Genomic DNA, 24,710 nt, shown 5'->3' with positions numbered 1-24,710 from the left:
GAGGTCGACTGCGAAAATGGCAAGCTCTTCCATAACCCTGCGAAGAAATGAGCAAAGTGAAGGGGATTTGAAGGCACTTCAAAAATGGCCTGGATGAGAATGCTGAGGCTTCTCTGAGAACCCAGCCTAAGTCTGACAACCAGGACCCCAGCTGCGTGCTGGCCGTAGTCCCAGGAGGGAGCCCGCCCGCCGGCCCCGCGCGCCCCCGGGAGCTGTCCAGACAGCCCCGCCCGCCCGCCCGCCCGCGCCTACCTGGGCACTCACCCGCACTGCGCGGCCTCTCCTCCTCCCCACCCCGGCCGCGGGAGCCCGGCTGGGGCCGGCCCTGCCGCCTCCCCTTCTCCGAGGAGCCCCGCGGGCAGCGCGCTTGCAGCCTCCTCCCGGTCCGCAGGCCAGACAGCGCCGGGTGAGCCAGGGGCTGCGCGGCCAGGCTCGGCGGGGCTCCTGCAGGGGGCGCGGGGACGGCCCCGCCCCGCCGCCTTCCCTCTCCCTCCCGGCTCCCTGGATCCGTGCCGGGAGGAAATGATGTGTTGCTGCCTGGTTAATCACAGCTCCAGACACTCATTGGCCGAGCGCTGCGCAGCCACTTCCTCCTCCTCCTCCACCCGCTCCTCCCGCTCCGGCTCCTGCTCTTTGCAGCCGCCGCCGCGCCGCAACCTCCCCCTGCGAGCTGGGGGAACTTTTCGACTCTCTGTGACCGTCTTCTCCAGCGCCCCCCGGGGGGCGAGCCCCCAGCCGCCTGCCGGCCCCTCCCACGGCCATCCTCCCAGCCCGTGCCTCTGCGCCTCGGGAAGTTTATTCCGCCCGCCCTCCGCCCCTTCCTTCTCCTCCTCCTCCTCTTCACCCCGCCCTCCCTCCCTCCCCCGTGTCTTCCCCCGGGGTGGCTGCCGCTGCTGCCGCTGCCAGCCTGCTCTTTGGCCAGCCGCGCCGCGCCGTGCCGTGCCGTGCCGTGCCGAGGGCTGGGAAGCCCCTGGCCCTCCGCACCGCTCGGCTGCAGCCGTCGCCGTCACCGCCGCCGCCGGCCCTTGGCCCCGCAGAGTTCCGGGCTCCCTCGCCGGCTGCGCCGCCCCGCCCCGCCCCGCGCCCGCCGGGCCGCCCGCCCCGCGCCGCGCCGACCTGCAGCGCCCGGCTGGCTAGCACTCCACCTCCCCCGGCTCAGTCCCCGGCCGCGGCGGGACCAGAGGTGAGGGGAGGTCGCGCACCGCGTCTGCCCGAGCTGAGAGGACAGCGGGGGGAGGGAGCCTAGCGGGAGAATGGGCAGGGATTGGGGGTGGGAGGGTGGGCGTCTGCGGTGACTCCCCCTTGCTTTCATTCCTTTCTCCCCCAAGCTTGATCCACTCTTGGTGGGAGAGGCAGCGACGGAACAAAACTGTCTTGCTTTGGGCCGGAACTACTGGTGGGATATGAAGGGAGGCAGAGGCGTGGAGTGAGGGGGTCTCTGGTTTGCACTGGAGGGTGTGTGTGTGTGTGTGTGTGTGTCTGTCTGTGTGTGGTGAACTCCTTCGGGCTGTGCGCGTCTGACTTGGAAATCTATCTGGCTGCCTGGCCACCGGGCTCACCTTCCTAGCTGAGCTTGATAGAGAGTAAAGAGATGGGTGAATCCCCCCCCCCAAAAAAAATCCATCTCTTCCAAGAGTAATTTTCTGCTGGAGAGACAGCCAATAAACTCCGCTCAACTCGCTCCCTCCCTCCGTTCTTCCTAGCTGCAGTTTCAAAAAGCTTCAAAGCCAGGAATGTGGGATTCATCTTCCGATCCCCAGAAGGCAAATGTGGTTACAGATGTTACATGTTGCTTTGCCAAGTTTAAAACCCTTCCTTCAACACTGTAACCAAAACATTGGGGCTACAATCTTGGGCGCGCTGGGGAGAGATGTGTAGCTCTGGAGCCGCTGGATTCCATAACTTCCGTTGGGCTTTAGACTGGTTCAGCCCTGTCCAGTTTGTGCCAGACATGCCCCTCACCCTGTCTCCTCTTTTTCCCTGGGGTTTTGGACGCTCCATGGGAGAGAAGCTGTGGAGGAAGCCACTTCGAGGAAGAAAACGTTTAATTCAGTAGGAGAATAAAAGTCTTCGTTAAAAAGTTCTCATTCCTTTGACTTTTGGAGAGAGGTAACAAAGTAACGTAATGAATTTGTTAATTTTATTGGGCTTTCCTTTTTTTTTTTTTGGAGGTGTGTGGTATCAGTTATGTGTGTCCATACTGTTTTGTGTTTTGGGGAAGAGAAACCCTCGAACTGAAGCATAACCAAGTGTTTTTAAAGAATCCCATCCCAGATATGCAGACTGCTCTGACAGCTCAAGGGAAGGCGGTAGCAAAAATAGACACCACCTCCCTTTTCCCCAAAAAATTCTTCCTGGAAAGGTGGTGTGAAGAAGTTTTAGAGATGGGCTGATCCAAATGGCGGGCCTTAAATGGAAACACTATAGTATGTCCTGGCACTTGTCTCTGGAGGTGGGTTGCTGGCCCTGGGCCCGGGCTTGGGCAGCCCGCAGACACTAGACTTGTGCTGACCTCAGACACCATCCTTGCCATCAAGCAGTGTGCAGACTGCTTAAGTATGAAATATGGGTCTCACCCATTTTACCGGTGGAACACGGGTCAGGAGGTTATCCAAGGCCTGGAGAGAACCTGGATCGTCCATCTTCTGAGACCAGATCATATTCTGGTGATTTAGTTATTTTTGTTTTCTGGCCTGGAATGAAGTGGAAGTCTTTTGAAGCCGACATGTAGGCCTTATGTTGAAGTAATTGTGTTAGATGATAGCATTTTTGCTATCACCCTCATGCACATACTCAAAGGAGGTAAATTGATGTTGAGATAAATTCTGGGTACAAGATCAAGGGCTGTGATAGGTAGAGATTGAGTCATGCTCTCCTTTTCCAGCTGTATTGGTTGGTTTTACTTGAAATGGAGAGAGTGGTATTAAATGAAACTTTATTTAGCAGTTTCACAACTTTACGCCTTGGAAGAGAGTGATTATGTGAATTTGAAATTAAGTTCCTTGTTGCCATTGAGTAATTTAAAAGGATATTAAGAACTTGGAATAAAGATTGGATATGTGTGTCATATTCAGCAATGTAATTAATTTCATAAGTGAGGGATTTAATTCGATTAATAGCATTGTGGTTTTTTTTTTTTCAAACTAGTGATTTACCAAATTTTCTTCATGCATCCGTGGAACAGATAACAATGACCAAGCCAGTACATAAAGGCTATGACTCTGTCCTACTCAGAATTGTACAGATCTCATGATAGGCTTCTAGGTGATTCTCAGGGTTGAATTAAGTAGTCCAGCCTTGGGAAGGGGATGGGGAGGTAGGGCAAAAAATGGATTTGAAAATGATCCTGCTCATCAAGGTCATGATGTGAAGATGGAATCAATGCTTCTGTGCAGTACTTCCAGCAACAAGGAGCTGGGACTGGAAGCTGTCACCTGTGGCTTGTTTGCTGTTGGGCCCCTGCATTCTTGATTTATTTTTATGTGAAGCAATCTAATGTGTTAATTATTATGAAGAAGTAAACTCATAATGGTGGCAAAACCCCTCTGACATACTTTGGGTGAATTTAATGACAGATATGATTTGGAGGGGCTGGGTATGTGCCAGGCACTGTGCTCAGCTCTTTAAATGCATTTTTTTCATTACATTCTCACCACAAGCCTATGTTTTATTATTATTTTACAAGAAGAAATTGAAGCTTGACAAAATTAAGTTGCCCGAAGTCATACAGCCAGTCACTGATAGAGCGAGGATTTGAAGCCAGTGTTCGTGGGACCCCGCAACCCATGCTCAGCCACTTTCACTAGGGTTTACCAAACTTCATTCATTCATATACTGTCTTAATGAGTTTGTCATAGTTAAATCTCATTTAGTCTGTTAATTAATATTTTTGTGTAAAGCACTGATTCACTTACAAAAACAAAACTTAATTACATCATCTTTTAAAAGGAAATGGCGTATCACTGCCATATTTGGAAAACCAACTCACCTGCTAGAAATAGGAGGTATCATAAAAGTGCATTCATACTTGTACTGAAAACCTAAATTCAAGATAATGACTACCTGGTGTGGGGGGGTGGGCAGGGACCTGGGATAAAGATGGAGGAGATAGGTTGGTGATACTGTATGATGATGTTCTCATTTTTGATGATGGGTTCATGGGTGTTAATTTTATTTTTAGGCTTTGAATGATAAGCCTTTGAATGATACATACACGGTAGATACTTTTTTTTGCCAAAAAAAAAAAAAGGGAAATTAAATTCATAACCATAAACAATGGTTAGTTGGGAGATGATAGCTCACTATACTGTAAATGGCTATAGTCCCTGAGTGGCACAAACTATTAAGCTCTTAACTGCTAGCTGAAAGGTTGGTGGCTCACACCCACCCAGAGGTGCCTCGAGAGACAGGCCTGGCGATCTGCTTCCAAAAGGTCACAGCCTTGAAAATTCTATCAGGCAGTTCTGCTCTGTACAAATGGAGCAACCATGAGTTGGAATTGAAGACAACTAACAACAACAACATACTGACTATAGCCTTAGCTTGATATCTTGTATAGACACTCAGTAACTGTTGGCTGATTGACCAGACTCCAGGTGATAATTTTAAAGCAAGCTGATTGTTGTCATACTTGAATAAAATTGAGGTTTGCCCACCTCCTTTTCTTCTCCTGCTTCTAGTCTCATTTCCAATATTGTGACTAAAATAATAGCCTGGCGTGCACCAAGGCTTCTCCTGCGTGGATGGGCTGGGCTCTGAAGCTGTCAGACACTTCAACACATCACCTTGCCTCATACATCCAGTACTCAGGACAGGGCAGAGAATGCTGTCATAAAGTGTTTAAAAACACTTTCATTTTTACTCAGTGGTAAACTGGCTTCTGAACAGGAAGACAGCATGTAAGTTAAAGCATTGCCTGGTTAAAATATCAACATTAAACTGGTGAGGCTGGGAAATAAAGCCATCAGAGATTTTACTTGAAATCCACATAGTCTCCTGTTTTTGTTTTCCCAAGCAAGTATTGGGCACTGTGGCTTTATTCCTGGAAATGAGGATTTGGAATTGGGTTTCCTGGTACAAAATACCTCCTTTGATCTCTTGGAGTGAAAACTTTGTGTTTCTTTCTGTGGCCAATTCCAACTCTTAGAAGAACCAAGCTGAGATTTACCTCTTCTTTTTTAGCAATTGGCCACAGACTGCTCTTGTTTGTGATCCTAGTGTAAAAGTCAGAATTTCCAAACCAGGATTTGTCTGTTGGAAGAGCGTTCAAATTAAAAATTCTTTTTGAAAGAGCTTCATCAAACTGGTGTGGTTGGCACATCTTCTTTGGTTCAAATGGGTGGTAGTTTTGCTTGAACTTAAACTCTCAAAATTAGTTAATAAGAGACCTAGCAGTTTCCGTCTCAGAGTTAAAACAGGTATTCTCCCTGCTCCCAAAATTCGAATCTACTGCACAGTCAAATAATATTCCTGTGCTCTTATGGACAGTTCTGCAAATCTGAGCTTGTTTATATGTCTGAGCTTGTTTAAAGACTCTTATGCGATCCATGAGAGCTTTGTTTTTCAGAGCCACCAATGCTCAGTTGTTTAATTTTTGGGTTTCAGTCTCTGACCAACATTCCACTTTGCCCATTAGAGTTGCTTCATTGTTTACTCTGCGTAGGTGAAGGTTGTTTTTTTTGGGGGGGGGAGCATGGGTGGGGTGAAGGGGCCACGCTTAGCATAAGTGTCCTGCTGCTGTTTAGTGGGTATATCTCCAGGAGTTCAGCTCTTGCTCATTTTAGGCCAAGTCTTGGCCGTTCTTTTCCTCTTCGTTGCTCTCCCCTCTCTTTGGGAGTTGCCAAGTCCTTCAGGGTTCAGAGTAATCTCCTTGCAAGCAAGAATGTTTCCCAGATTTTGCCTTTTGACATTCTCCTAATGTTTTATCATCTTCACTAACTCATTTTGGCTGGGACTTGATTGATCTCTTTGAGGGCAAAGACTTTGCTCCATTTATTTGTTTGACACAATTCATTTTCCTTCACCAATTTAAAACCTGTCAAATTCTGTCACTGGGCTCCTTGAGGGCAGGAACTGTGTCTTATTTTATTGCACCTAACACAATGCCTGGCTCAGACCACACGGTCAATAAATAGTTTTTTAATTGCTGAGAGAATGAATAGATGACTGTATGCTAGGGAAGCAAGCTAACCCATCCTCTGAGGAATCAGGGAGGTGGTTTCAGAGAAGTTAAAAGCAGACGTGGTGGTCCTTAAGGATAAGTTGAGAAGCAGGGATGGAAGTCCTGCTAGGTAGAAAGAGCTGTTTTTTTGGTATTCATTTTATGCTTAATGTTGTAGCTTGAATTTAATGAGTTCAACAAAACATTGTATTCTTTTCAGTATATATTTCCCTTTTTGTTTGTTTCTATATTAAGGGTGACTTGCTTCTCTTTTGGAAAGAATATCTCAACTAATTTTTTTATATCTCATCAGTGCAAGGAACACTGTGTAAACCTATGTATGGCTAGAACTCAAATCCTTGGTCACCTGACTCCTTACCCTGACTCTCTCCTGTTGCCTATGTTCCCAAACAGTTGATAGTGAAAACACAGCGTGGTAGGCCGTGCTCATGTGAGATGTGGAATGTGGATGACCTCTTTGGAAAATGGATGGAATCCAAAGTAAACTCCTCTTCTGATAGGTTTTAAGGGCTGTTTTGAGTAGGCATGCCACTTAGAACTTTATGGCTTGAGTACTTGATGGCTGGAGGCTTTGTTCATCTGTGGAAGCCAAGGTGGGCCATTGATACCCTACACGCAGCATGGCTGCCATCGAAGATAAGATTGCTCTAGTTTTTTTTTTCTTTTTCTTTCTTAGCCAGATATGGAAGAATTGTTGATTGAACTTCTAAAAATAAATATGGAGTTTGGTGAGAGCTGTACAGAGGAAATGAAGGCAGGTTAGAGCGATCTTGGACATAGCTGGATATTAGAAGTGGGAAGTGGGTACTGAGAACAACGTACAATAAAAAGAATAAGAAAACAATATTCTGGAGTGGAGGGAATGGATTGAAGAGAGAATTTTGGCAAGGAGGCAAAGGGTTTTAAAGCATAAGCGTTATTGGATCTGATCCTCTCCTGAGGATGTTTTGAACCAAGTTCTGAGTCTTTCACTATTGTGGCTGTTGACAAGTGTTGATACATACACCACCTGTGACAACGTAATGTACTGGACTACTGTCGTTAATTGTGGGTTAATGCTTATGATTAAACACCACCCTGGCAGCTGGAGCTTTTGCGCTTGTAACTCTTGCCTTGATGTCAGGGGACCTTACACAAGGTAGGAGTAATCAGTAGGAAGAAAAAGGCTAGAGTGATCCTTACCTTCCTTTTTAAGACTAAGGAAAATGGCAAGGGACAAATGTGCCAAACAATGTTTTTTAAATGCCTTCTTTTTTGGATCCTGAACTTAATGTGAACAATAGGTGACAAGAGCAAATATCTTACTTTATGGGTATGGCCTAGTAAAAAAATGGAAAATCTCAGTCCCCAGAAATTGCTTTACAGGAACATAAATGTTCTACTTCTCTTTTTTTTTTTTTTTTTAACGTTTTTAACTCAGCAGTTTTACATCATGACCTGGTACACACATGTTCTCTCTCACTCATGTACGTGCATATTAAAACTCAAGCTGACTTACAGTTTTACAAAACAATGTTGCATTTCCTAATTTCTATTCAATTATCATTAAAAAAAAAATTGCATATCTACTAAATTGGTTTTACAACCTGCTAATAGGCCCTAACCAGAGTTTGAAAAAACTATTCTAGGTGTTGTGGAAATTAGGCTTAATTTGGTTATGCAACGCTTGCTCATCTGAATGAGCTTTTTGTCTTTTGTATGGATTTCAGTTATTATACAGATGGTCCTCTCCTCTTCTTTTCTCTCTGTACCTCCAGCCCACTGCCGTCCAGTCGATTCTAACTCATAGCAAGCTTATAGGACAGAGTAGAACTATCCCATAGGGTTTCCAAGGCTGTAAATCTTTATGGGAGCAGGCTACCACATCTTTCTCCTGATCCTGTGGAGTAGCTGGTGGGTTCGAACTGCTGACCTTTCAGTGAACAGCTGAGCTCTTAAATGCTGTGCCACCAGGGCTCCCTTTTTCTCTCTATAGGGGTCTTGTTTCTCCAAATCAGATCAAAGTGACTAATACGTGCTTTGGATCAGCTCCAAGAGTACGCACACCATCATCATCATCTTAATTCCGGTCAACATCAAAGGTGGGCTAATTAATTTAAACTGGTGGCAGGAGCCACTTAACTCCCTGTTTATTTAGATTATACTTGAATGGGATGGTGACTTTTAGTAATGATGGGGAAGCGGGATTACCTGCTGAGGTCAAGTGTACTAGAAGGATGGGAGGGAGGTGGGGAAGATGATCCCCCCATATTTATGGTTCAGAAACTAAAATGGAGGTGGGTAGGGACAGATTTTGCATTCAAAGATGTAAGTAAGAGCTTAATCAGGTGTTCTTTGTCCTTATCTTTAAAATCTTCCTGCCTTTCTGATCCTTTGTCCTTTTCCCTCTTCTTTGTCTTTCATGTACTGAGCATCTATCAAGGCTTCCCGTAATTGGGGCTGGTCATAGAAAGGTACACTTGAGTAAGGGAGTGAAGAATTACACATAAATGGCAGAACCTGAGTATCTTGGTCACAAGATAAAGAGAGATAAGGATCAGCCAGCACCTTTGAGGAAGTGGCTGTTTAGCTGGGCTTTGAAAGAGGTACCATTTTGATGTTATCATTTTGACAGCTATCTATAGGTATGTAGGTTGTAGAAAAGGCAACATTCCAAAAAGAGGGAATGGGATAAGTACATATGAGGTCCTTGACTTTTGTTTAGGAGCCAAAACCACCAAAATCAAACTCCTGTGATTCTGACTCATAGCGACCCTATATGACAGGGAAGAACTGGTAGGGTTTCCAAGGCTGTAATCTCTGTACAGATACAGACTGCCACATCTTTCTCCTGGTTAGCAGCAGAGCACTTAACCATTGTGCCACCAGGGCTCCTTGTTTAGGAGCTAAGTTGTCACTAGAGTCAGACTCCGTGTCCTGAGATGCAACTTCTCTGGGAGGCATGCAGGACCTGAGGCAGCTCAGAGGAACAGAAGACTCATGTCTCGTTTTGCACTAACCCCAGGGCCAAGTATGCTGAGTAGAATGGCCAAACCAGTTGTCATCAAGGTGATTCTGACTCATGACGATCCCTGGTGTGAAAGAGTAGACCTGTGCTCTGTAGGGTTTTCAATGGCTGATTTTTTTTTTTTTTTAAGATTACCAGGCCTTTCTTCCTAGGCAGCTATTGGTGGATCAGACCTCCAACCTTTTGATTAGCAGCCCAGTGCAAGTTAACTGTTTTACCATCCAGGGACTCTGAGTAGAATGGCCAATACTACTTTAATGTTTATTTACACATCCTTCCCTACCTTATTTTTCTTTCCCTCAAGCATATGTGTTATCTCCCATAAGTTAAAAGCACTTTTTCATGTGACTCTACTATACACAGAGTACATTAAGGTGTATGCCATAGGAAGGAAACTTAGATTTGGAGCCAGATTTTGAGGCTAGGCTAAATGTTTTAGACATGATTCTGTAATAACAACAATAATATATGTAAAGCATGCTCTATTCAGGCTTCTTCTTTGTGTTCTCTCCTTAATGCTTGCACTCAGTCTATGAGAAACCGACTCTCATTGTCCCCATTTTACAGAAAGAGAAACTGAGGCTTTGAGAGATGATGTGGCATGTCTAAGTCAAACATCTGAACTTAAACTTGGGCTGTTAATTCCCAAGTACCTGTGCTTTATAGCAGAAGTTCAAAACTGGTGGCCCCTGGGCTTACTACAGATCAGAGTTGAGTTCTGTTCAACACTGATGACAAGGTGATGCTGAGAAATCAGCTTCCAGACTAAGATGGACTGAAAAGAGAGACCTACTTCTGAAAATCGACCAGTGAAAACTCTGTGGGTCACAACGGTTTGACCTGCAGCTGATTGGGAAAATGGTGCAGGACCTGGACAGTGTAGCAGTTTGTTTAGTTGTACATGGGGTCACCAGAGAAGCTAAGAACTTGGTCAGCCAACAACAGCCCAGTGTTAAGTGTGGGATGGCTAGCTGCTAAGAGGAAATAGAGAATAGATGGAAAAAAACAGTTTTGGCCTTAGGCTGGAGAAGCCACAGGGTTTAGTGAATAAACCCTTTTGTTATGGGAGGGAAGGAAAGGGCAGTAGGGGGTAAGATCATCTGAATTTTGAAACTTTTGAATGACTTGGGAGAATGGTGTTGATCTTAAAAAGAAATGGAAGGTTGGCAAGAGATGCTGGTTGGTATGGGGTGTGGTACTGGGGTTCAGGTTCTCCTAGAATAATATTTAGAAGAGGGCTTACTTAAGAGCCAGTGAATATAGTTGGGAATATGGTTTTGGAACCTTGGAGATAGGGCTTGGAGCTTTGACTCTGTGTTTGGATTTGTGGGAGAGGAGAATGCCCTGGGAGAAGACCCATTTGGAAATGGGAAGCAAGGAAGATGAGGTCAGAAGGATAAAATGAACTACTACAAACAGTTCAAAGTCTCTTATTGACTTTTTGGGGGGCAAGAGCCTTATCTTGCAAATAAATCAAATGTTTGTCCTAATAAAGAAGTAAATAACAGTTCTTCAACTTTTGAACATCTGCTCATAGAATGAACAGATATGCTGTTTGATGGGTGACACTTGTAACTTATGTTTATGCCTATTTCACTGATTCTGCTTTAGGTGAGATGGATCCTAACAATGAAGTTTTTTGTATCACAGGTGACAGAAAAAGAGGTTGTGGGAGCCCTGAGATGGGGAGCCCTGGGATGGGGAGCCCTGAGATGGGGAGCCCTGGGATGGGAAGCCCTGACATGGAGAGCCCTGAGATGGAGCCCTGCCAGGGGAGAATGACTTTGCTTGGTGCTTGGGATTCATTCTTGCCTTTAGCTAGTTTGTAATGAAATGTCCTTTTCAAACTCAATTTTTTTTTCCACGCTTAGCTATTTGCTTAGGATTCCTTCCAACCCATTGTTTCTTAATCAATGTGGCCCACTCAGCTTCTCTCCCTTCCCCCACTTTAGCTCCTTTTTGATACCTATTGTCTTAGGACATTCTAAGCATGGGTAAGGAGAATCTTTCACAGATGTGGGTGTCGTGCATGGAAATTTCCCTGGCGGAAGTTTCTCTTCTCATAGAGACATTTCAGTCTTCTTTTGGGGCATTAGAAGTCTGACTTAAAAAAGTTTTTTGAGTTTGTGTATTTTAAAACCATAGATGGATAGCTTCATTTCATTACATGTATATGCTAATGTTGTGGTTGTTGTGTGCCTCATGTTGTTGTGTACCATCGAATTGCTTCCAACTCATAGTGGCCCCATGTGACAGACTATAACTAGACATCTTAGTATGGATTCCTATCATTTTTTTTCTTAGAATTCAAATTATTTATTAAGAAACTTTATTTATGCTTTCAAAATGATTTTATGTTTTGAAAGGAATACGTGCACATAGTATGAGAAGGATATAAGGTGACAAGTAGTTTTTGTTCTCTAGCCCTCTACTTTCCCTTTCTGAAGACAAACCATCATTAAAAGTAATTGTGTATCCTTCCAGTGATAATCTCCACAGTTACAAACACACACACATGTTTTTTCCTTGTATGTATTGTATCACAATGTGTGTCCCTGGCTTTTTTTCATTTATCCCATTATATCTTGGAAAATTTTTTTCCTATCAGTATGAACTGAGTTACCTCATTCTTTGTATGGCATGTCACTGTATGGGTGTAACCATAATTAATTTAACCAATCTTTTACATGGTATTTTAGGTAACATTATGCATTACAAGTTGCAGTGACTGTATTTATGTATAAACCAAAATCAGTTAACTTAGAGTCGATTCCAACTCATGGTGACCCCATGTGTGTCAGAGAATTGTGCTGCATAGGGTTTTCAATAGCTGAATTTTTGGGTCTGAGTGGACTGGAACCTCTAACCTTTCATTTAGCACTTGACCGTGTTAACTGTTGTGCATCGTCCAGGGACTCCATCTTTATGTGTACTTTCACACACGCACGCACACAACCTGTGTATCTGTGGAGCATATACCAGAGGTTGGAATTGCTGGATCAAAGTGTGTTTTTATCTTAAATTTTAGTAGAGGTTGTACCATGAACTGGGTTTTTGATTTGATTTGTGTTTATGAAGCAAATCAATGAAGCCTGAGAGAGTGACCCATAAGACTTAAGCACTAGCCTGCTCCCTGGTGTGAACCAACTGTGTGACCCAAGAAAGTCACTTTCTTAACCTTTTTATTTGCAGTGCTTTCCTTTTTTTCTGTGAAGAAAGGTAGGGAGTAGGCTATTTCTAAAGTAATTTCTTGTTTGATAATTTGTTGATTCTCTTCTCTCAGAGCATCTTTCCTTCTCCTCCTCTCTCCCTCTCTCCTGTGGTCCTTCCAGTAAATGGACCTTGATGACTTTTTTTACCCCCTGCATAACTTTGAGTCTGTGAAGAACTCTGGGCTTTGGAAGCCTTGCTAACCACAGCTTTACTTTGATTGTTTTAAAGCACCCTGTCTGGTTTGTGCTTTATGTTAAAAGCAGAACTTATATGCCTGACTTTTTTTTTTTTTTTCTTAAAATACCATGAGTGGTAAGTAGGCATTTAGTGACCAAGAAACTCATACAGTCAGCTTTTTCTTACTGATCAAAAATAGAGACAATGGATTTTTAGACTTAAGGAAAAAGTTTTACTTTTATAATAGCTTAAAAAAAAAAAGCAATAGGCAGTCTTTGAGAAACAGCAAAATTTTATTTATGACATTGGAGCAGACCAGAGCAGAAAGCTTTTGATCTTTTAAAGTATTTTATAATATGAAGAAGGTAAAATAGGGATTATTGGAAATTTTGAGGCATTTAACCGGTACAGTTTAATAAGATGCTTGGATTTCCTGGTGGTTACCAAATTAGATAGATTTAAAAACTCAAACACAAGTAACCAAAATTTAGTATAAAATTCATATTTATTCTCTGAAATGTACTTTTTCTTTATAATTGGTTCTCCACAAATTAAGGCACATGTTTGTATTTTTCATTTGAAAGACTTGGAAATTTGAGGCTGCTATTGTAAGTGTGCTTTTCCTGGGAAGTTTTTGAGCCCTTAGTTACTTCTGTAAAAAAAAAAAAAAAAGCCAACAACTTGTATACTTATTTAAAAAGAAAAAAGATGTACAAGTGTTATGCAAGTACCAAAAAAGGAAACAGCTGAAAAGTTCTACAATAAAGGTTTACTTTATATATGTATAATATACATGTATATATGTATATTATGTATGTACCATATATAATATATACATACATTTTCATAAAATGAAATATTATGTAATCTCTAAAAATGTCTTGCCTTAAAAGTCACCTTCTCAAAGAGGCTTTTCTGGGCTATTCCATCTAGTTAGACCCTTCCTTCTTTTCTGTATTTACTTATCCTACCGTATATACATATATATTACTCGTATATCTGTGAGGTAAATATCAAGGAGTGTAATTAATTTCTTTCATAGCAGTTACCATGATTTGCAGTTGGTTACCTGTTTATTGTCTGTTGCCTCATTAGATTCTGAGCTCTGGGAGAAAGGAATGGTGAAATGGCACTTTGGTACTCGTGTGTGTGTGCGCGTGCACGTGCACACTGTTATACTTCCACTGCTGTAAATGATTCAGTGGTAGAATTCTTGCCATTTATGCAGGAGAGCCAGGTTTGATTGCTGGCCAGTGTATCTCATATGCAGCTACCATTCTTTTGTCAGGGGAGGCTTGAGTGTTGCTATGATGCTAAACAGGTATCAGTGGAGCTTCTCGACTAAGACAGACTAGGAAGAAAGGCTGGCGATCTGCTTCCAAAAAATCAGCCAAAGAAGACCCTGTGGGTCACAACAGTCTAATCCCGTTTTGCATGGGTTCACTATGAGCTGGGGCAGAGTCGGGGTCCAACTCTACATGGCAGCTATTCTGCCTAGTCCATGGTAGGCATTCAGAAATGTATGGAATGAATGACTGTGAAGAGTGTACAAAATAATGTTAAGTAGAAAAAGCAGGACACTAAGACATATATATATAGTATAATTCTAGATTTATGGTTATATACCTACATATGGATGTAGAGGAACAAAGCAACTGGTAGGAAATTAACCAAAATGTTAACAGTTGTCATATCTGGGCCATGGGTCATGCATAAATTTGAAGAGAAAAATATTTAAATACAAACGAGTGAAGTAAATATTGGAAGATTGTCACCTCGATAATGTATTTTACCCTTTCAGCGTTAAAGGTGACCACCTTACCTAAAATGATGTATTACAATACCATGGCCTTTTCTCCCCTTGAGTAAAATGTACTGGATCTCTGTAGTGTGACAGGTTTTATATCTACTTTAGAATTACATTATGGTCTGAGAGTTGCATTTTTAAGAAACTGGTTTTAATTTCACATGAGCTGAAGTTAAAGGGTAATGAAAGTATATTAGATCTGGTACAAGTGTCTAATTATAATTATTGACACATTTTCAAATGCTCTCTTAAGTGTGATACATTGCCCGTGACTTTGACAGCTGTGACTACATTAAACCTGCTGGAGTACTCTTTTTTTCACACAGGTTTGTTTAAACTTAGAATTGTCAGAAGAATTCTCTGTAAAGTAGAACAACACAGATTTAGAGGTCAAGTGGTGGTTCGTTTCCCACTGTGTCTGGTGATTTTAGTCTGTTAAATGTTAATCAGAAGATTATCTGGATTTAGTTTTCATTTCCAGAAACCTGGGAACTATTTTTTGTATAGTATAAAAAAATACAGGAAGTTCATCCTTTGCGATTTGGTTGTGTGCAGTGCTAACGTCGGGAGAAAGATGTGGCTGTCTGCTCCTGTAAAGATTAAAAAAACCTGGTGCCGTCGCCTTGGAAACTCTAGGGCCAAGAGTCTCCTTTGCATGGCTACTCCTTCCTTCAGTATAGATTTATTGAGTAGCTACTCTGTGCTAGGCACTGGGGAAATAAAGGTAAAAAGGCTGTCCGTGGGCTCAGCTTGGGAGAGGCATAAAGATAAATAGCTGAAATACAATGCAGTGAACCACCAGACAGAGCCATGAAGCATAAATCAGTTGGGATGTGAAGTTCTGTTTGAGAAGGCATCAGAGGCCATCCTCTCGGAGGAGTGATGAATGATGTTCTGGAGAGTCTTGAAGGATGAATAGGAGGTTGCCAGGTAGGAAAGGGCCTTCTAAGCAGAGAGGCTTATAGGGAAGATCATATCGTTGGAGGACTTTAAAGAAAGAAGAGTGCGACTACAGCCCTGCTACTCAAAGTGTAGCCCTTGGACCAGCAGTAACATCATTTGGGTGCTACTCTGTAGAAATGTAGACTCTCAGGTCCTGCTGACTTAGAATCTGGATTGCAGAATGTCTTCAGGTGATTTGAATGCTTGGGAAAGTTTGAGAACCACTCTACCTGAGTACAAGGAAGGGGTAAGAGATGGGAGAGCTGAGAAGAGTAGATGAATCAATAAGAAATTTGTCTTTTAAGTACAGGGTTGAAATAAGGAGGTGACAGTATCATTTACATTTTCTGAAAATTGTCTGGAAATACACATTGTTGTTAGTTGCCATTGAGTCAGTTCCAACTCATGGCGACCCCTCGTGTGCAGGGTAGAACTGCTCCTTAGGGTTTTCAAGGCTGTGACCTTTCAGAAGCAGATCGCCAGGCCTGTCTTCCAAGGCTTCTCTGGGTGGGTTGGAACTGTTAACCTTCTGGCTAGTAGTTGAGCATTTAACCATTTGTACCACCCAGGATCTCACGCAGGGGAGCATTTACTAAGAATGTTTTTCAAATACATTGGAGACTTTTAGGACATTGTAGCCATTCTTTAGATAAAATTAGCATAGTATATTGAAAGTTCTGAGAAGCCCACAGTTAGGAAAGCCATTAACTGAATCATTTATCCTGGGATATCCCTGGTGTCTTCCAAATTTATTCTGCAGTGGAACCTTTTGTAGCCCCACAGCTAGTTAACTCCCCAGGGATAGCAAATGGCATTCTATTGAACACACTTCGGGAGATGCATTCTTTCCTAACCTTCATATAGCTTGCCTTATCTGAGTAAGGCGACCAGCTGTCCCTCAGCTAGACTGAGGCAGGACGGGGCAGGGGCTGGGGGGATCCCAGGATACAGGACTTTTAGTGCTAAACCCAAGGAAGTCTTGGTCAAACCGGGGTGAGTAGTACACCTTTCTTATCTGTTGTATGCATGACTATTTACTTAATGGATGGTCAGCTCAGTTTTTTCACTTAAATGCCAGTTTTAGGCTCATTCTAAGCCAGTGGTTCCCAAACTTGTCTTCCCATTGGAAGCACTTGAGGAGCTTCAAAAACCTGTGCACCGCCCCCCCCCCCAGAGATTGTGATTTAATTGGTCTGGAACTGGAATGTTAAAAGATGCCCAGGTGATTTTAACATGCATGCAGGTGTGTTCTAAGCAATGATACCTGTGGAAATAACAATCTCGATGTTCTACTTTTAATATATAATAGTAAAAAAAAAATTACAGATTAAAAAGAAAAAAACTTACAAACCACCTAGCATCATCTCAGAGGCCTACCGATAGTCCATGGTCCACACACTGGGAAACCCTTATGTGGAGGCCAGGGGAGCAGCAATCTGGGCAAGAAATGACCAGGGCTGGAAAGGATGGTGGAGATTGCAGAGCTGTGTAGGAGGTTGACCTGCTGAGGCTTGGTGACTGATCTGATCTGTCGGGTGGGGGAAAGTCTCAGATAACTGCAGGCTACAGTGGGTGGTAGATAGTGATCACATAACAGAACAGGGAGAAGTGGGGATTGCAGGAAGGTGACCGTCTCAGTTTGGCTTGTTGGGCTTGAGGGGCTTTGGCACAGCCAGATGGAGATGTCCGATGGTTAATCCAAAGAAAAGAGTTAATAGCTCAGAAGAAAGACTTGAACTGGAGACACATGAGAGCCTTTCCAGGTCCAGGTGGAAGTGAAATTCTAGGTGGGGATCAAATTGCCTGATTGGGTGGGGGTGTGAGGGGGGAATGAGAAAGGGGAAGAATGGAGATGTTGGATCAGCCTCAGCATCCATGGGATGATGAAAAGGAAAAGGAACCTGGAAGAAGAGTCTGGAACAGCAAGAGGTAGGAGGGGCATTAAGGAGAGGGTCCTGTCACAGGAGGGAAGAGAAGGTTCTTCCCAGTGCCCCTATGAAAAAAGTAGGGTAACAGTTCTAGAGAGAAGTTTGTTTTGGTAACTTAGGACATCATTAGTAATGTTTGTGTAAGTTTAGCATGAGGGAGGAAACCAGATTATGGTGGGATGAGAGGGAGGAAGTACCTACAGCAAGTGACTTTTTCTAGAAGTTTTAACTGAAGAAAAAGCCTGGGGATAGTATGAGACCTTAGGGAATAAATTAGGGCTTGTTTGGGGAGTAGTCATCTTTTGGTTACTCACTGAAGGTTATGTTATTTCAACAAAGAATAAAAATTACAAGGACTAGTCAGATATTCACAGAAAAATTGCCGGAGCTCTTTGGGGCTCATTAAAATTGCTTTACCTTAAATTATAACCTATTGCCATTGAGTTGATTCTGACTCATAGTGACCCTATAGGACAGAGTAGAGTCACCCCATAGAGTTTCCTAGACTGTAATCTTTACAGAAGCAGACTGCCACATCTTTCTCCTGTGGAGCAGCTGGTGGTGGGTTCGAACCTCTGACCTTTCTGTTAGCAGCCAAGCGCTTAACCACTGCACCACCAGGTCTCATTTTCAAATCATAGCCGCTCACCTTTTCCCTCTCTCTTCCCAGAAGCGTCCCTTGTTATTCCCTGGACACAACAATCTAATTTTTTAATTGTGCTGATAAGGCAGCATGTGATTAAGTGTTCAACCTTTGCTCCTGTGTTGCTCACATTTGTGGAGGGCTTTGTAGTTGACTGAAGCAACACCACATTGTATGTGCTCCTCTTAATGACCTTGTGGAAGAGGCAGGTCAGAAAGTACATTATTCCATTTTACAGGAGGAAAAAAGCAACCCTGAAGTCTAAATATCGAGGACCTGCCTGTGATTAATGACCTAGTAATGGGTCCAGGATGGAATCCTCGTCTCCTGGTGCAATATTTTTTCCATTATGTTAGGGGTAGTGTCTTCCTTTTTATTTTTTTCAATTAGTTTCTAAATTCCTTCAGGGCAGAGATAATGTGTTCAGTTTTTATGTGTTTATTGACTCTGTCACCCACTATAGAGACTTTGGGTAGTGGTGGCCAGGAGGACTCTTTGGCCCAAATGTCCCACTCACAAAGGGCTTCACATTTAATTTTTTGACATTACCTTCCAATGATAGAGCCCCACAGACATATGGATGAAAAAGGCACTGTCGATTACACAACATTGCATTCGTGTCTCATTACTGGACCATGTAATTATCTTGAGACCCCTGAATTATATTGCATAGTATGTTTTGTAGATATTTTATACTACAATATACAGTTTTGTCATCCTGTTTTGACATTTCTTCATATTTTAATACCAGAAATCATCTACAGTGGAAGAGGCCCAAACCTCTCTGGACTTGAGGAGCCTTTTTTTTTTTTTTGGCTTTGCACATTTCAAGCTTTATTTTATTTTATTTTTTTAAAATAACTTTTATTGTGCTTTCAGAGGACCCCTGAGGGAGCAGGAGAATAGTGGGATGCAGACTCCAAATTCTCATAAAAAGACCAGACTTAATGGTCTGACTGAGACTAGAGGAATCCCGGCGGCCATGCTCCCCAGACCTTCTGTTGGCACAGGACAGGAACTGTTCCCGAAGACAACTCATCAGACCTGGAAGGGACTGGACAACGGGTTGGAGAGAGATGCTGATGAAGAGTGAGCTACTTTTATCAGGTGGACACTTGAGACTGTGTTGGCATCTCTTGTCTGGAGGGGAGATAGGAGGGTAGAGAGGGTTAGAAACTGGCAAAATTGTCATGAAAGGAGAGACTGGAAGGGCTGACTCACTGGGGGAGAGTAAGTGGGAGTATGGCGTAAGGTGTATATAAGCTTATATGTGACAGACTGACTTGATTTGTAAACATTCACTTAAAGCTCAATAAAAATTATTTAAAAAATTATTAAAAAAAGTTTTTTTATTGTGCTTTAAGTGAACGTTTACGAATCAAGTCAGTCTGTCACACGTAAGCCTATATACACCTTACTACATACTCCCATTTACTCTCCCCTTAATGAGTCAGCCCGCTCCCTCCAGTCTCTCCTTTCGTGACTATTTTGCCAGTTTCTAACCCTCTCTATCCTCCCATCTCCCCTCCAGACAAGAGATGCCAGCACAGTCTCAAGTGTCCACCTGATAAAAGTAGCTCACTCTTCATCAGCATCTCTCTCCAACCCGTTGTCCAGTCCCTTGCAAGTCTGATGAGTTGTCTTCGGGAATGGTTCTTGTCCTGGGCCAACAGAAGGTTTGGGGACCATGACTGCCGGGATTCTTCTAGTCTCAGTCAGACCATTAAGTCTGGTCTTTTTATGAGAATTTAGGGTCTGCGTCCCACTGTTCTCCTGCTCCCTCAGGGGTTCTCTGTTGTGCTCCCTGTCAGGGCAGTCATTGGTTGTGGCCGGGCACCATCTAGTTCTTCTGGTCTTAGGATGATGTAAGCCCCTAGTTCATGTGGCCTTTTCTGTCTCTTGGGCTCACAGTTATTGTGTGACCTTGGTGTTCTTCATTCTCCTTTGATCCAGGTGGGTTGAGACCAATTGATGCATCTTAGATGGCCGCTTGTTAGCATTTAAGACCCCAGACGCCACACTTCAAAGTGGGTTGCAGAACGTTTTCATGATAGAATTTATTTTGCCAATTGACTTAGAAGGAGGAGCCTTCTTTATGTATGAGATACTCTATCAGCTGTTTGGAGGGACACAAGAATGAATCAGGGCCATGAAGATGAATCAGCGCTTCTCCAAAGCTTTTAGTTCAGTAAAGGTGATCTTGTTTTGCAACTCCTACAGGGGCATACAGTGGGCAGTCAATAAATACTTGGTTATTTTCAGTCAAGGGATATGTTGTTTTGTATTACACGTCTATCTCTAGTCTTCATTTTGCCACAATAACCTGTTGCCGTCGAGTCAGTTCTGACTCATAGTGACCCTATAGGACAGAGTAGAACTGCCTGTAGGATTACCAAGGCTATAATCTTTACGGAAGCAGACTACCATATCTTTTTCCCACGGAGCAGTTGGTGAGTTCAAACTGCCGACCTTTCGGTTAGTGACCGAGCACTTAACCACTGTGTCACCAAGGCTCCTTTGTTACAATAGACCACTGTCTTTTTTTTTTTTTAGTGAAATTTCCCATGAGTCATTAAAGATACAGTGTTAGGATTTGGGGAAGGGGAATGATGAAAGAGAATAAAGAAAGGGGATGAGCAAACGTTAGGACAGGACACCAGAGGTTTTGAGTGAGCGGTGAAAAGTTGAAAGTCGAAAGGAGTCGCTCTGGGGAAACTGAAACTATGTTGAGGCACTTTTTAAAAGAGCGCACCAAGGGGTGATGAGGATGAGACAAGAGTAATTTAAATCTGAGGATGTCTTACGGGGGAAAACTGAAGGTGTTTTTCAACCTTAATTGTAGCCACAGGACAAAGCACATTATAGCACTTTTTTCCTACCTCTACTAAGAGCTGATAGGGTGTAGTGTGTTTTTGTAGAGTCATGTATGAGAATCTGCACTTCAGAGTGCATTCAATTATTTTTTATTTTTAAGGAGTCACGGGTTGAGGAAAAGGAACACAAATTTGACACTCACTTTTACACTGAAATTTCAAGCTCCTAGTTCACTATGGTGCGAGGAACTTTTTAGTCATTGAAGAGATTTAGGCAGATGAGTTAATGTTTGGTCATCAGAATACGTACCATTAGGGGCTTGTTTCTCTTGGGAGCAGAAAAGGGCAAAATATGAGTCAGAGAACTTAAAGTCGTTTCCCCCCGCTTGGCTCAACTGCGTTCCTACTGAAGCATCATCAACTGGCAAATGTAGTGCAGACAGTAACAACCGCTGGCATTTGTAATGAACTTTTTTATTTACAGTTTATAAAGCCCTTCCCCAAGACCACCCACCGCTGCTTTGACTGTTGTATGTAGTGGGGAACAGGTGAGTTGTTTTTCTTGGGATGGTGCTTTCATCCATTCAAAACCTTAAAAGTGCCATTTGCAAGTCTGAAATCACAGGTTTTCTTTGTGGGGGACCCCTTGGTTGTTAATTGGCATTTGTGAAAAATGTTAAACGGCACTTAACTCTTCTGTAACATTGAGAGAGTGTCAAGTTTGTTTCATGGATAAAGACATATACTTCCCAGTGCATTTTGGATTTGGCCATTTTATGGCAAAGAGTCACTAGTCTTTCTCATTTTCTGTCTTTGCTCTTGATCTTTCAGTGATTTCTATGTTGCATCCCATTTTGCTGGCAATTGAAATAATCAACAAATCTTTGTAAATCAAAGGAGGTAAATAACTGGAAATATGTCTATGGGAGACGGATGTGAAGTGCTGAGGGATAAAAAAAGGCTTCTGTTTTTTCTCTTAAGCTCTTTATTGTCTATTAAAATAATTTATTGTCTATTAGATTCATGAATTTATCGTTCAACTTTTTTTCTTTGGGGGGGGTATACCAACTACACACTAGACCCCGTGCCGATATGAGCTGGTGACACAGGGACCCAAGCTGCTATTCTGGTCTCAGAATTAACAGGCTAGGAAAGGAGACGCACGAATCAGTGGTTACAGTACAGCTTGCTAAGAGCTGCCCTCCCGCTGGTTGCGGAAGGTGCAGCAGCCAGTCCAGTGGAGAAGCATCTAACCCAATTGTGTGGCAAGGGTGTAGGGAAGGTTCTGACCCAAGGAGATATTGCATGCAGGTTTTCAGTGTAAGTGGGAATTAACCTGGCAGTATAGGTGGGCAGTGGTGCTTCAGTGGTAAAAGTCTCACCTCCCATGTAGCCTTCCATGTAGGAGACTCTGGTTTGACTTCTTTTAAATGTTAATACTGAAGAGATTTCAGTGGAGCTTCCAGAATAAGATGGACTAGGAAGAAGACCTGGTGATCTACTTCTGAAAATAAGCCAATGAAAGCTCTGTGGATCACAACAGCCCTATTTGCAACAGATCATGGGGATGGTGCAGGATCGGGCAACATTTTGTTCTGTCCTGCGTGGGATTGCCATGAGTACAGAGCTGACTCCTCAGCAGTTAACAACAAGAAGCCTGACAATGTAGGGGAAGGGCATTTGTGCTCCAGCACACTGAAAAATCGGTGTAAATGTAGAGACTTCAGAAGAGAGCATGGTACAAGCTGGGAACTGCAGGTGGTTAGTTTAACTGTGGCTTAGGTGCATGTGCGAATTGATAAGACATAAAGCTAGAGAGGTGGGTAAAGGCTATATCATAGAAACCCTTATTCTGTGCTGAGGAATGTTGTTCTTAGGTGCTGTCGAGTTGATTTTGATTCATAGTGACCCCATGTGATAGAGGAGAACTGCCCCATAGAGTTTTCTTGCTTGTAATCTTTATGGAAGCAGATCTTTATGCGGAGCTGCTGAATGTGTTCGAACCACTAAGCTATCAGTTAGCAGCCAAATGCTTAACTGTTGTGCTACCAGGGCTTCCTCGTGCTGAGAAATAAGCCTCTTGCCACCAAGTCTATTCATAGCAACCCTATAAAACACAGTAGAATGTCCCGTAGGGTCTCCAAGGCTGTAATCTTTATGGAAGCAGACTACCACATCTTTTTCCCTCGGAGTGGCTGATGAGTTTGAACAGCTGAACTTTGGGTTAGCAGCCGAGCACTTAACCACTCTGCCACCTGGGCTTCTTTTCTGAGGAGTACAGATCCTCAACTATGCTAGCTATTATGGGATTTTAGGCAAGAAAGGGACCTGATTAGATTTGGATTTTCTAACAATCGTAGCAGCACTTTCGAGGATGATCTTTCAGAATTTTCTCTCCACCTGTTACAGTAATTCAAGTAAGTAACAATCACTTCGCTACCCTATTCCGTTTTGAAAAATATCCAAGCATGGAACTACGTATTCAGTTTAACTTTAAAAAAAAATCTAGTTTTGAAACGTTATTATCACTATCTCTCTTATGTTTTGTGGGAGAACTTTCTTCCTCAGACGTCTCAACATACTAATACTTTATTAAAGTAATCCACTAATTCTATTTGGGAACCCTGGCGGCGTAGTGGTAAAGTGCTACAGCTGCTAACCAAAAGGTCAGCAGTTCGAATCCACCAACCACTCCTTGGAAACTCTATGGGGCAGTTCTACTGTGTCCTGTAGGGTCGCTTTGAGCCAGAATCGACTGGTCTCGATTGGGCAGCAACTTTTTTTTTAAAATGCTATTTACTATAGATGCACTGGGTCCTTACATTGTCTTTCATTCAGCATGTTGGTACAGTTATCAGTACCTAATGCCAGAAGAATAAATCCATTAAGAGCATCCTCCCTTGCTTCATCTAACTTTGATACTATGACATTTAGATGGTTTTAAAGGAATCTTCAGTGTTTTTTTTTTTTAATGTTTTTTTAAAAAATATAATACTCCAAAGATATTTTAGGACTTTCATGTGAACTGTTTATTTACTGGGAATTAATACCATTTACAGGAGCCCTGGTGGTTCAGTGGTTAAGCAGTCAGCTGCTGACTGGAAGGTTGGTGATTCAAACCCACCAGCCACTCTGAGGGAAAAAGATGTGACATTCTGCTCTAGTAAAGATATATAGACTTGGAAACCCTATGGGGCAGCTCTACTGTGTCCTATAGGGTTGCTGTAAATGGGAATTGACTTGATACCTGAACCCTGGCTGACTCGTAGTGACCCTATAGGACAGAGTAGAACTGCCCCATAGGGTTTCCAAGGAGCAACTGGTGGATTTGAGCTGCCAACCTTTTGGTTAACAGCTGAACTCTTAACCACTGCACCACTCAGGCTCCCTCGGAAAGTTTGGGGGAGCTCTGTTCTGTCCGATAGGGTTGCTATGAGTTGGAATTGACTCAATACCAATTGGTTAGTACCGTTTTGAGATCATGGAACTACAGGAGTTCGTGATGCTTGTCTTAAAAATGGTACTTATTTATTATGTGTTTGAGTAATTATTTAAAAGAAAGTATGTTTTAATACTTTAGCTTGTATGTAGGAAGATGTGTCTTAAACTTCTTAGCCAGCACTTAACTCTGGCTCATGCTTGGAAGTTGAGTCTAGTTTCATATTCCTTTTCCAAGGTCTTCCTTTCTCTCCATTTTTTCTCTGTCCCTTTTCCCTAACTCCTCCAATTTATCCTTTTTACTGACTTTTTCCCTTGAGATTAGAAATAGGCTTGTCTTCCCTATCATTAAACTATTTTGAATCCCATAACTTTCATTAACTGCTTCCTGAGGAGGAAGCATTTTAAAAAATGAGTCCACATTTATTGTGGCTACTTCCTCAGCCCCTAGTCTTCTTCAAAACATAATGTGCTGTCTTCCTCTCCCAGTGTTCTTCTGAAGTTGCTCCTGTTCATTAAATGTTTGTGAAATGCGAAGTTGGGAGGTGAACGTCTATCTCA

General features: G+C 42.9%; 1 protein-coding gene across 5 annotated transcripts in view; it reads left to right on the top strand.

The window, feature by feature from the left end:
• The first annotated feature begins 577 nt into the window (after window positions 1-577).
• ACVR1 (activin A receptor type 1) overlaps window positions 578-24,710 on the top strand; it is a 151,802-nt gene continuing 127,669 nt past the window's right edge. For 4 of the 5 annotated variants that reach the window (XM_049887284.1, XM_049887281.1, XM_049887283.1 and 1 more), the window contains exon 1: window positions 578-1,183. The gene's annotated coding sequence lies outside the window, so the exon portion shown is untranslated. Of the gene's footprint in view, window positions 1,184-1,290; window positions 2,110-24,710 lie in introns of those variants that run through there. The other variant, XM_049887282.1, reaches the window with a different exon arrangement.

This window comes from Elephas maximus, chromosome 6, assembly GCF_024166365.1.
Source record: "Elephas maximus indicus isolate mEleMax1 chromosome 6, mEleMax1 primary haplotype, whole genome shotgun sequence".
In the NCBI taxonomy this organism is placed as follows: Eukaryota; Metazoa; Chordata; class Mammalia; order Proboscidea; family Elephantidae; genus Elephas; species Elephas maximus.
Note: the sequence above shows the minus strand (reverse complement) of the source record. Positions and strands in the feature narration are given on the sequence as shown.